The following is a 14,480-nucleotide window of genomic DNA, read 5'->3' on the forward strand; positions in this document are numbered from 1 at the left end:
AGTTCAAGTATAAAAATCCTTAGACCTTTTGATTGTACATAGAAAAGAGACAATTTCATCTCTTGTGATGCATAATATTCACAAACCTAATTTTCTCTTTTCAGGTTTTCCATTTTATTCACAATCATCCATCAACCTTCCTAGATTTCCTATATTTTAACAACTTTTTAATGCTTGTTTTAGAATAATGATCCTATGTAATGATTGATAAAGATCATTCAGAAAAGGTCCATATCTTATCTTTTTTCATAAAAATGTCTTTTTCTTATTTATTGCCCTGAACTTGCATAAATCACCACAATCTTTTGCATTTTTATCAACTTGCCTTTTACATTCTTATACTAAACACACAGTGCATGTACCTACTGTCAATTACATTGTTCTTAGTTGCCTGATTTTAATTAATTATTCAAGATTCCCCTTAAACTCTCTAAATTCTTAAATTCTCCCTTTAACTTTATCCTTTGTGCTTCCGGAAATCAGTTTCCAACTGAGGCAGTCTGCTTCCCCAATTCTTTGTCATTTACTCGTTTTTTTTATTATTGTTTTTTCTCTCTCTCTCCTTCCTCCACTCCCCCATCAACCACTCTCTCCTCTCCCCAGGGAAACTGCTGTCTGTGTTTCAGGCATGTCCACTACATTTTCTCATATTCCTTAATTCCTCCTGCATAGATCTATCTTTTCATGCTGTTTTCTTGAGGCACTTTTTTTTCCTTATGTGAACATTAATGTAGCAATTTTCGTCTATATTTTACATTCTTGTCACGACTTGATATTTATGCTTTTTTTTTATGTTACGTATTTTTTTTAGCTTCCTCATACTTCATTCTCTCTCTTTTGTAACTAAGTGGCTTTATAGTACTCAGTAGAACAGGGATTATTGCCATCAACTCAGAAATTCTGTCTGCCCCCTGCCCCTAAACAATAGAAGTATGAAATGCTGCCTTTTCTTGTGTTTTGGATTGTTTTCATGTGTCTTTTCCTTGCAGTTGCCCACAATCCCTTCCTGAAAAATGTTATATTCCTTTCTCTCCACCTGCTTTTCATAGAGAATGCACTTTGGTGATTTTTTGAGCCCTCATTCTCTGTTGACTCATCTTTTCATTGTATATCTGGGCAATACTCTTACATCCTCAGCCATTTACATGATGATCATGGACTAAGCATAATTAAGAAACTCAGCATTAAGAACTAAGAACGTAATTACTAAGATCTCACTTTTCATTTATTTTCCACAGTATGATGCCACCAATCATTAATACTTTTAATTTTGAGAAAATAATTACCTCAAAATAATTGCCTCTAGCAGTACTTAGTTTATTAGCAGAGGCATGTAATACTCAACAGAGGCTCAAGCACCAAAACGTTCAGATCCCATAAGTAGGTGATATGCCACTGAAGAGGTAAGACCAATCTAATTTTTAAGAATAAGGTGCTAATTTTATTTAAGTATGAAGAGAAACAATTAAAAAGGAACAATGCAGTAGTTCTAGTAATCCCACCATGTGAATCTCTGAGGCTCATAAAGCTCATTAAATAATTTCCCATGCACTTAAAATATGACTAAAAAATGTAGAGTTACGTAGAACTTCTCAGAAAATGGAGTCTCACTTACTCTGATGGAGTCTCACTTACTCTGCCGCCCAAGCTGCAGTGGAGCAATCTCTGCTCTCTGCAACCTCCACCTCCCCAACTCAAGCGATTCTCCTGCCTCAGCCTCCTGAGTAGCTGGGATTACAGATGTGCACTACCATGCCAGACTAATTTTGTTTGTATTTTTAGTAGAGATGGGGTTTCACCATGTTAGCCAGGCTGGTCTCGAACTCCTGACCTCAAGTGACCTGCCTGTCTCCTCCTCACAAAGTGCTGGGATGACAAGCATGAGCCACACCGTGCACGGCCCTTCTCAGAAATGTATCTAATCTTAAAACAAGGCAAACTCACACTTATCTACCAGTAGCTACATCAATTTTTGAACAGTCTATTTACTTAGCCAAACACACAAGTTCCCAAATTGTTCCACTAACTGCAGTTAGAATTCACATTTATAGTGAAGGGAATAAAATGACCAAAAACACTGGCCAAAGAACTTAAATCTCAAATATGTCTTCTTTATACCTTATACAGCAGTTATTTCACAGTTGGTACCTTGAGGGATTGTTTATATTCTACAAGACTAAAAACTAAGAGAAATTTTTTGTTTTAGCAGTAAATTGCCTGAAATTGAGCCAGCCCAAGAACATGTAATTAATAACTGTCAGCCCATGCAAGGAGCTCTGTATTCTAATTAACTTGTGCTTTGATAATTTCCTAGCAAAGTACTTTCACACTGAGAGCTTAATCCTGTTAAAACGGATTAATTTGGATTTTGCAGACAGGACACAAAGTCAAAGCTCAAAGACTCTTTCCCACCCTGTTACTATCCCCATACTGCCCAGGTTAAATCATCCAATTTAACTGTGGTTCATATTTTTACTTGAAAAAAAAGCCAACATATTCATAAATAATATGTGAAGGCTGATAAAACTTGATGGCAATAGGAAGTTTGCATTAAAAACACTAACATATATATTAAAGAAGACAAAATAAAGATTACAAAGTAATCAATATTGCTACACCCATTTTCCCTAAGACACAAATCAATAACCTAGATTTCATAGCTCTTGCAAACAATAAGACATATATTATGTTGGTGCAAAAAAAAAAAGTAATGGCAAAGACTGCAATTACTTTTGCACCAACCTAATATATTTTGAATGCTCTGTAGTCTGCAAAGACTCATTTATCTAGGAACTTCACTTACATAGAATGAAAGTGTGAACCTCCCAAAAAGCAAAACTAATCTGATATCACAAAGTTCACATTCAATTCACTAATAATAACATTGTTTCTTCTTTTTAAAAATAATGTCTCGGGCCGGGCGCGGTGGCTCAAGCCTGTAATCCCAGCACTTTGGGAGGCCGAGATGGGCGGATCACGAGGTCAGGAGATCGAGACCATCCTGGCTAACACGGTGAAACCCCATCTCTACTAAAAAATACAAAAAACTAGCCGGGCGAGGTGGCGGGCGCCTGTAGTCCCAGCTACTCGGGAGGCTGAGGCAGGAGAATGGCGTAAACCCAGGAGGCGGAGCTTGCAGTGAGCTGAGATCTGGCCACTGCACCCCAGCCTGGGTGACAGAGCCAGACTCCGTCTCAAAAAAAAAAAAAAAAAAATAAAATAATAATAATAATAATAATGTCTCCTATTTTCAAGTTATTTTTGTAGAAAATTGATTTTATTGTGCAAAATTCATTGCCGAATTTTTTTCTTGATTTACTCATCAATAACACCAATATGCAAAATGTTGGAAGATAATTATAAAATCATTGTTTGGGGGCTAAAGCTTATTGTTAACAAGAAAACAATTATGTGCGTCAGTTGTAAACTGAAAATTCATAATCAGTCCAAGAAATTTTTCTATAAAAAACAAATTTATTAAAAACTAATTTCTATAAAAAATTACAATCCACTGCCCTAAATTACAACATCACACATTTTTCTAAATAAACTCAGAAGCTAGAAAAATGTTATCATTCAGGTACAGCAGCCCTACAAACAAAATGAAATCCAAGCAACAACACCTAAAGCCTAAGTAAATACATCAAAAAATGAATAAAAACATACATAAATAAATATGTCTCACTTATTAATCTGAATGACATCTGCCCATGTTACATATAAGTTACTAACTTGTGTATTCCTACAATAGCTTCAAAATAAGATATTTTCTTAAGTTTTTTAAACTTTCGATATGATGGTATCACATAATATTAATTAAACACTCAAAGTTTTAATTTATAGCAATTCCCTCCTCTTAGATTGCATATTTTATCATGTAAGGCACAGTAATAAGAATTAAGCTATGAATATGTAGCCTTGATATTTCCAAAAATGTATAAAAATTAATGTACTTTATTTTATTATTGCCTGAATGAAGACCACATCCTGATAAAATGACGTAACAAAATAGGAAGAGAAAGAAAGAAAGAAAGAAAGAAAGAAAGAAAGAAAGAAAGAAAGAAAGAAAGAAAGAAAGAAAGAAAGAAAGGAGGGAGGAAGGGAGGGAGGGAGGGAGGGAGGGAGGAAGGAAGGAAGGAAGGAAGGAAGGAAGGAAGGAAGGAAGGAAGGAAGGAAGGAAGGAAATGAAACAAGGAGAAACAGCACAGTAAAATAGAAAATGTTGTATCACAAATCCATAAGATAGAAGGGTGCTACTTTTGAAATAAGGTCAAGAAATCTCTGTTCCCCAGACTGTAAGCTACTTGAATGCACAGAATCTGCTTTTGTCTTCATTACACTTAGCATAGTGCCCTGTATTTAGTAAGTCTTCCAAAGATGTTTGTGCCATTGCATTGCATAAGAAATTCAAAATGAATGTCAATAATTTTAAAAATATGCCCAATTTGTTACCAAAAGAGCCAACCATTAAACATTTACTGTCAAACTTCATTGTGGCATGTCATAGCTTGAAAACACTCTATAACACACACCTTCTGTGTACTATGAGATTTGAGTCTTATAAGATCAAAATGTGGATAAATGTCTACCTGCAGTGTGGCAAATGATAAGATGTGATTGGCAAAGTCTTTAATGTTTGACTTCCCAGTGGCCCATCCGTGTACTTTAACTAGCATTCTGTGTCATATAAGAAGCCTCCCTTGATTATTTCTAATCAATAATCACTCTTAATGATATCTGTGTTCCCTTGTTTTCATTTAAAGTGAGTGTAAAATACAATTAAGCAGAGATGTAGAGAGTGACAAAATCCAATTCTACTTTTCATGGTTCGAGGATTCCTTATCATCAGTCAATTGAAGAAAATACTACCTCCAGTGCTAGACTGCTAAAATGATCATCATTAAAGATAAATAGATTATGAATGGAAAATACCTTTCATATATTAAGTATTATATAAATATTTGTTGAACAAAAAAGTATGAAAATTTATATTTCAATAATGATTACATTTACTTTGTAAGTACTATTATTTCACTATTATAGTAAACCACAATTTTTTCAAATGTCAGTTTTGAAAGTCATAAAGTTCTATAAAGCAATCTTATTTCCTGGCTTTACTTTAACCTGTAATATACTTCAAATTCAAGGACAGAAAGATTGTAAAATACAGTGATCATATATTAATCTTCTTACATCTATTTATACTTTTGCAAAAATTTTCCAGGTAGCATTATTACAAGGTTAAATACAAAGTTAAAAATCAAGAATCTCAGTCCCTTTACAGCTGTTTATTTTTCCCAATGGAGTATGCATTTTATCACTGCAACATTATAATCTGTGAACAACACATGGCTTAAACATTATGTTGTGTTGTTTAGAAGAAATGGCCCGAGAAAAGTAGCTTGCATTTCAAAGTCTTTAAATTTCAAAACATTACCACTGTGTTCTACCTTGAGGAATTTAAAATTTAACAGTTCCGCTGATCTGAGAGAGTCCTCAATGCATTGATTACAATCAGCTGTTCCATCTTTTATCCCAACGAAATTAATCATGGTGACAGTTGTCACTATGACCTCCTCCCTGTATTTTCCAACCATGGAGGAGGACAAGTGAGCACCTGCCTCCTAGATTTTAGATCGAAAATATCACCCGAACACACCAGGATTCTTTATGCTATGGCAGAGCCAAGAGTCTCCTAATGAGCATGTCTATACACTGATCATGATGTTTTCCTTTAAAAATCAAATTCCTCCAAGAATTTGTAAATGGAATTTAGCAATATTTACAACTTACTCATCAATAAATGGCATTTGAAATATTTATTTCACATTGTTTTGTCACATGGAGAGTTTAAAAATTTGATCAAAATATTTGTAGAACTACTTTTTGTAATAGGAGAAGTCCTTTATTTTTCTTTTAATAATAAAAATAATGTGCCAAGTAAAATATTCATTTATGAAACTGCTCAAGCAAAAGCAAAACTAGAAATATTAGAAATCATTAAGGTTATTCATTCTTCTCGCAGAGTATTAATGAAACAGTTGACAAAGGAAGTATTACATAATGGTCAAAAACATGTTACAAATTATCATTTTAAGAAGGTTTAAAGTTGTACAAGGATTCCATTTACAATATATTTGATCTATATGCTTACTAACCTAATGATCTTGGTTATATAACATCTCATGCCTCCGCGTTTCAAAGATGGACAGTGACAGACATTAAATTCCTATTCAAAGGTATTAAAACTGACAGACTTTGTTTCTAAATTATGAATTTCTACATTATATTGAACTCTCATGTATTTTGTTGCTCACTCTCAATTTGTGTTTGCTACATTGTTTGGGGCATGAGTAGGTTTTCACTAGCTTATGTGAGAGGAAACTCCGTGTTTCTCAAATTCTTTAAGTAGGTTCGTTTGGAAAAATCAGTGAAGCATTCTGTTTAACCTGAGTCATTTCTTTCTACATTAAGCAAAGTTACCTGTAGCTCTGTTATAGAGCCCAGTCAGTTACCCTGAACCACAATGGATGCAGATCTATCTTCTTCTTATTTCTGTGCTAGAAAAGTTTCATAGCTCATCATGGAAAAAGATCTGTAGCTTATCATGGAAAAAGATCCCACCATCCTGTAGGTCTCAATTTAGCTTCCTTTCTTTTAGCGTTTACATTCACTCTCCCTTAGCCAATTTTGCTTTTTGTTCAATTGCAAAAAACGAAGCCTTCCCATTGCCTGTTTAAAACCCCGTTTGCCTTGCTCAATGTCATGGTTTTTCAGGTTTTCTAAGACTTGGCTACTCGCTCTGTATGTCAGTGTGAGTTTGCATTTTAATTTTCCTTCCTGCACCTGATGCTTTACAATGACTCTGTAAGGTGTCAACAATCTCTGAAAGTTCTGGGATGAGGCATAGAATTTGGATCATGCTCTTATTTTACCACAGTGGTGATTAAACACTAACACATACAGACACATATATAGGATGAGTGGAGGTTTAAGTTGTGTTTGCTTCTAGACCCTGAAATAACTGAGCTCATTTTCAAAATAAATAATCTACTTTCAAATTTGGTCTTTATTTTACACATACACTTAGTCAGAGATGTCTGCTGCTTAATATTTCAGCACATCGTCAAGCAATTCCATATGCTTTTTGCTTTTCCTCTTCCTACTTCTCCCTGTTTAGTCAGAATTTTTCAAAGTTTTATGTGCTTTATAGATTGAGGGTGTAGAATATTCTAATATGACTGGCAGAATAAAGCAAAGACTGATTTATATTTCTCACGCAGTGTATTTGAAAAGACAGATTCCCAACCATTTGCCTACAACTCTATTTCCAACTCCTATCAGTTAGTTTTGAGTTGTTCCTATCTCTGATTTAACACTTTCAATAGTTGCCTCTGTATATTTACACATTTAAACTTACAGGACTAGGTAGTGCTGAAAAAAATACACTTAAAGTTAAAAAATGTCAATAGGTCTATGTGGAAAGCTAGTAGAAATTTCTTAACACTTAAAATTCACTTATTTGTAAAAAATTAACAAAAGGTACTGACTACGAGTATTTTCCTGAAAGGACTTCAGGTTCCCTGCCAATGCCTAACCATACCAAAGGAGAGGAAGCCCCTGGTAACAATGTTTACAAGGTGTTCTGTGTGTAAAAGTGCAATCTGGAGAAAATAAATACCCTCACAAATATTTGCTTTCCTTGTAGCACTCATTTATAATCAAACATTTATTATAACTCCTATTTTTTCTTACTTCTAGTTTTCATTCAACTTGTCCTGATAAAGTCTTGAATTCTCTCCATTTGATTCCCTACTGCTAGCTTCGTGACCATCAATATCAATGTGAAAAGCATACATTAGTCAGAGGTAGACTCATCAATATCAATGTGAAAAGCATACATTAGTCAGAGGTAGACTCCACTTGGATTTAACTATATTCTGGCACACGCGCATACAATATCTGTCTCTGATTTCTGACAAGTGGCAAAGATAAAAGAATGAACTATCAACTTAAACATGGTCGCATTTGATCTTGTATTTTGCATCTACTATATATTAAGAAGGCTCCAGATTTAATTATGGATAAACATATAGCTACATTTATCATGCCACAATTTTCAAATACAGAATGAATATTTGACAAGTAAAAATAATTTTCTTTTGCTCATCAGATTCCTTTTAGGCTAGATCTATCCTCAACTTATCCAGTTAGTGGAAGGGAGAATCAGTGTGTATTATCAAAAGTGATGTATAATCCATACTGATGTTTTAGGGTCACCTTTCCAACTCCCTCCAAAATAGGAAAACCTGCACTGGAAAGTGGGCCTATAGCCGTGAATCAGCTGGATTCTCAGAAGACACCTCAGCTTCTTTGAGTTGCTAGAGTTCCTTGCTGTTCAGTGCCATAACTCCACTCCAGGGAGCATGATCTTTCCTGTTAGGTGATTAGCACTTGGAATAAGGGCAAGATTCTTTAGATCAGGGAGGTAGAGCAAATGGGAAACTAGTTTCATTTGTGAGAAGGGACAGAAAAAAAAAAACCTTTGCACAGCATTCATGCTTCTCAACTGAGTCAGCTGCAGCCTCAGTCACCTGTTAACGTAACAGCTATATTCACGGTCTGAAAATACACAAAGCCAGCTTCTCCTGGCAGAGTCCCTTACCACTCTGGGGTTGCATTACCATCACCGGGAATGAAAACATGGTTCTAATCCAACTAGGAAACAAAGGGTACTTGCAAGAAAAAATTTCAATTCAATTTAATGCAACAAATATTTGTTGGTTTGGGATCATTTACCTGCAAGAAATGTTCTTCTTTGACAGAGAAGCACATGATTCTAAACTGGCTACAACTATATGATTGGAGATATTGGTGACAAAAGTGATTACCATAAAAATTAAAGCAGGAAAGGAACTTGAGAGATCATTTACATAGTCCTTAGTGGAGTGCCTTGCACAAAGTAATCTCATCATAAAAAAACTGATGAATGGATGAATCCAGTTCAATCCCTCATTTTACAAATCAAGAAACTAAAGGCAAAAGGAAGAAGTAATTTACTCGACGATACAAAGTCAGCCAGTGGAAGAGCAGGACAAGAGACCAGAATTTCTGAGTCCTTACCTATTATTCTTATTAACATACTCTTCTTTATATTCAGTCATTTCCACTGTTGATTAATCAGCTGTAGACCATATTCGTCTTCATCCCCATAACTATGTGACTTCATGCCCACAATGTCTTTTAGTACAGCAACTCCGTTAAACTAGCCTTAACCACTCTAATCCATATCCTTACACCTCTTCTCTGAATTTTCACAGTGCTTACTGGCTATACCAAAACTTGAAGCTTTTAATAAAAAACATATTTGGCAAGAATTTTATGAATGTATCTTGCATCATTAATAAGGTTTGTATGCTTCTTCAGGTAAGGGACATTTGTTTATAGTTCTTTATATATATCAGCATGTAACACCCAGGTTTACCTGGGTGCATCAGAATGAGTACATAATTTAGCATCCAGATTGGACACTTTTGAGAGTTAAAAATTATAATTAATACACATGCAATAAGCATAAACTGTGACTGTCCTAGGAAAAGTAGAATATATAGTCACCCTAATAGTTGTTGACTTGTTCAACATTTGTTAAATTAGAATCAATCATTGCTGATTGTACAATTTTCCAACTGTGGGATATTGTTTCAATTTACAGATTACAATGAATTAAATTATTTCTAAAGTAGTAATCCCTGAAAAAATAATGATAAGTTGCAGAATTCTATTTAGTTACTGATTTTTTTTTTTTTTTAAGATGGGATCTCAGTCTATCACTCAGGCTGGAATGCAGTGATGTGATCTCGGCTCACTGCAACCTCTACCTCATTGAGCTCAAGGGATCCTCCCACCTCAGCCTCCCTAGTAGTTGGGACAACAGGCATGTGCCACTGTGCCCTTCTAATTTTTTGTATTTTTGGTAGAGACAAGGTTTTGCCGTATTGCCCAGGCTGGTCTCAAACTCCTGAGCTCAAGTGATCCGCCCACCTCAGCCTCCTGAAGTGCTGGGATTACAGGTGCAAGCCACCATGCCTGGCCACAATATACAGACTACACTGAATGAGATAATTTCTAAAGTAATAATCAGTGAAAAATCATGATAAGTTGCAAAATTCTACTTACTGAATTCTCATATGTGAGTATAACCTGTTTAAAAGTTATTAATATTTCTGCAAATTTTCACTATTGCCTTGCTTTTTAAAGCTGTAAGGATAAAGTTAAATGAAAAATGTTTGTTGGTCCAGTTTTAATCATTTTAATATTGAAAATATGGTGGAGAGTAAAAAAATTAGCCTTGTTTCTAATTCCTTCCTGATGGTAAAATATGAAGTGTGATGGCTTTCTATGTGGGGTGAGGGGGGCATGCTGTTAGAACCTATAGACAAAAAGGCCCACATTTGTAATTTAAAAATAGATTTAAATTTACTCTATTTAAGAGTATGAAGACACACATCAAGATTTTTTAAATTTCTATTGAGATAAGTAACGGAGGAAGTAGTAAGGGAAACAAGTACCTTCTATGATAGAGTCATATACAACTAATAAATTTATAGAACTAATGACTAATAGCTAAACTTTTATAGCATTTACCTACCATCATACTCTCCTTCTCTGTGTGTATATATATGTACATATATGTATATATGTGTATATATGTACATATATGTATATATGTGTATATATGTATATATGTGTATATATATATACATATATGTATATATGTGTGTATATATGTCTGTGTGTGTGTATATATATACACACACACACATGCATATGTACTTAACATACTTTTTTACTGCCTCTCCAAAATGTAAGATCACTAGGTGTTTAAAACAATAGTTTTATCTGCTTGGAGTACATACATTCACACACACACACATATATATATGTGCATATATATGTGTACATTCACACATATATGTGTATACATATATATATAGAGAGAGAATTATGCCTTTGAACATATTAATAAAATACATCTTTACATTAATTTCTGTTAAGAAATAATCAAATTTTGATACAATTTTCATGATATCAAAAGAATATATATTTTTAGGTTCAGATATTTAACAAATGTTCAGACATCCCAGACAAAATTTTACATAGATTCAATTTATTAATATTGCTAAATTAGAGGTTTAGTGATAAAAATACCCTGCAGCAGAATGAATTTGAAGCATCTGAACAATGGCAGTTACACCATCTGCTCCAGATAGAAACTTGCTATCTTGACAGTAGCAAAGAATAAATAGGCAGTGCAGATACATCAAGCTGGCAAGAGGGTAAATGCAACAAGGAAATAAGCATTTTTTAGACAAATTGCTTTTCCTGTTGAATACTACATTCTGTCCTAAATAATACTTCATTCAACTACAGGCAGATGTTTGTGTCAAAGAGAATTCATAGTCTTTATCACAAAAACTGTTTTATATTATTAGAAAATCTAAATAATCACACTTTTCCATCCTCAAATTTCCAAAGAAAACTAAAATACACTAGCAGGAAAAAGAAGCAAAAACAATTACAAGGGAAAGGAAATAACATGCTTCCTTTAGGAAAAATGTGGAGAAAAAGACATTATGTTGACAGATTCTGACCTACCCACATGGACCTCTAAGACGAGCCCCAAGACTATATTATTTGAAGAAATCAAGTTTCAAAAATCTATTTAAAAGACTTCCTTCTCACATCTTGTTATCAGTGGGATATTTGTATTTATGGGTAAGGGATGAAGATATATTAAAATAGCATTCATTCTGTGTTAAAATAATAAAGAGAAAATAACAAAACTATCATTATAGACATTCATTTGTAAGGTTATTAGGTCACGTGAGCACCCTACCTTGACATGTTTCTAAGGAAGAAGGTATTTATTTTTATTTCAAAAGGAGGCCAGTCTCTGGAACATCAAGACAAAGAGGTTTATATAAAGGCACACGCCAATCTTCTACTTCCATTCCATATCACCCACATCCTTGATGTTCACATTCCTTTTATTCTTGGCTCTATAGCATTGATAAAGATTATAGTTGAAAGAATTATAATTTTTAAAATATATACCAAACTATGGTATAGAGAAGTCATTGTATTTATCCTTGCCAATTGTCAGGAAAGATGTGTCATCTTTTTTACTGGGTTTTACATATCAATCAATAAGTATTTATTGAGATATATATTTTTAACAGCTACATTTTGCCTCAATTGTCTGAAAATAGTAAGATTGTAAATGAAATGCAGATTGTGTACATTTTTTTGCTATCTGATCTGATCTGATTTATGATCAGAACATAAATATGAACTTGGGTTAATGAGGACCATGTCCTTTTTGTAGGAGTCCCCCCTAAATACATTTCCTAGGAGGGCAAGTTTACCATCCATAATTTTAATACAAGAAGAGTATGAGGTGAGGTCTTCCTTCAAAATAATTGTTTTTTACTTAACTTATTCCGGATTCATCTGTCACAAACTATTGTTTTCTAAATTTTAAATGAGTTTTCAGCCTGTATTTTATCACCTAAAACAGTGCCTTGTTTTATACGGTGCTAAAACTATGACATTCAATCTTCTAAAGCTTGCCTTCAGTTTTGGGTACAAAAATTGATGGCTGATTTCATAGATAACTTACATTAATTTATCCAGCAATAGTTATTTATTTAGCTTCTACTTTATAAAAGGCACTGGGATAGATGCTGCAGTAAGTACTAAGATGTATGAGAAGATAGACCTTTCAAAGGGTTTACTAATTAGCTAATAAGCTAACAAGGTGAATTAACAGAATAAATGAGAAATTGATCATTGTCAAATTATGTGATAGAGAGAGAGATTAGTTGGGACTTGAGCATTTGAAGGTGTCATGATGGAAGAAAAGGGGGCCAGGAATGAGTCTTGAATGTAGTTCTAACTTTTAAGAAAGAACTGGAAAGGGAATTCTCTCAGCACTAGGTCTAAGCTGACTGTTTATATACAGAGAATGAAGAGGCTGGGGAAGCCTCACTTGTCAGGAAGCTAGTAGAAATGTGGGGCAAATACAAGGGCACCATCATCTGCAAGATAATTATAATCTCATTTTCATCACATCAAAAGGAGAAAACCACTTATCTCTCTGTCTTACTAACACTTAATGAGCAAATTGCCCAGAGATTTAAATGGATGTATCTTGTCATATAATCACCATGACAATCTTAGATCATTCCAGTAGTGTCAACCTTATTTTATGGACTAGGACACTGAATCTAAGAGGGGTTAATGTAAATTGCTAAAAGCTTCCCAGCTAGTAATGATTGCAATAACGTAATAGCGAGGATAGTATTTACTGAGTATCTTCTATTAATCTGGTACGGACATAGTGACATTTTTTTTTTTTAGACGAAGTCTCGCTCTGTCACCAGGCTGGAGTGTAGTGGCACAATCTCGGCTCACTGCAACCTCCGCCTCTCAGGTTCAAAGGATTCTCTGGCCTCAGCCTCCCAAGTACCTGGGACTACAGATGTGCGCCACCATGCCCAGCTAATTTTTTTTTTTTTTTTTTTTTTTTTTTTGCATTTTTAGTAGAGACAGGTTTCACCATGTTGGCCAGGCTGGTCTTGATCTCTTGACCTTGTGATCTGCCTTCCTTGGCCTCCCAAAGTGCTGGGATTACAGGAGTAAGCCACCACACCCGGCCAGACATAGTCATGTTTTTCTAGTAATAGCAGTTACTGAGCTGCCTGGATCTGTCTCTCCACACTCTCACTTTTTTTTTAGGTAAGTCATAGGACTCAGGAAATATGTACCCAGCTGCATGCAGGAGTAGCCCACGGTGTGACTCTCCCAGCTTTGAGAGGGATTTGCTTTTGCACCGCTCGATACCCAGTTGGTCAAGGTGGAGCCCAATGGGTCACTTGGCAGTGCTGTAGACAGCAGAGTTGGGGTAAGGGCCCCATGCTTTATATAGAAGAACAAGCGAACAATCTTAAAGGAGGGAGTGGGTAGGTGACCAGAAACATCTCAGAACCCGTTGCTTCATTCACTCAACATGGTGACTGCTAGGTCAACTTCCAGTGAAGAAAATGTGAGTTTAGAATCAGGCAGATCTGGACTCTGAATCCCAGCACTGTCACTGACTAGCTGTGGGACTTTGGTAAACTCACTCAAGTTCTTGTAGCCTCTGTTTTTACATATATTAAATGGAATCGATAATGACTACTTCATCAACTGCTGTGAGAATTGGAAGAAATAACTTGCAAAGAGTCTAGTCCACTACCTGACATTAGTTGTTAAGCATTTAATAATTAATAGCTATTGTCATAACTAAACATCTCCCTACTCACCAATACCAACCTCTTTTTTTTTTTTTTTTAAATTACCATTTGTTGGGGGATCTGGTAAAAACATTTGGAATTTTTTTTAGTTAATAATTCTATAATTTTCTACTCTTCTTATAATTT

The 14,480-nt window shown here is 34.7% G+C and overlaps 1 protein-coding gene and 1 non-coding gene across 3 annotated transcripts in view; both read right to left on the reverse strand.

Moving 5' to 3' along the window:
* Positions 1 to 14,480, reverse strand: part of HTR2C (5-hydroxytryptamine receptor 2C) — a 299,276-nt gene that overhangs the window by 244,382 nt on the left and 40,414 nt on the right. The gene's annotated exons all lie outside the window — the stretch shown is intronic.
* On the reverse strand, positions 13,819 to 13,946 carry LOC119621014 (small nucleolar RNA SNORA35). The gene has a single exon (XR_005237551.1). It is a non-coding gene; the product is annotated as a small nucleolar RNA SNORA35 (small nucleolar RNA).

This window comes from Chlorocebus sabaeus, chromosome X, assembly GCF_047675955.1.
Source record: "Chlorocebus sabaeus isolate Y175 chromosome X, mChlSab1.0.hap1, whole genome shotgun sequence".
NCBI classification, from domain to species: Eukaryota; Metazoa; Chordata; class Mammalia; order Primates; family Cercopithecidae; genus Chlorocebus; species Chlorocebus sabaeus.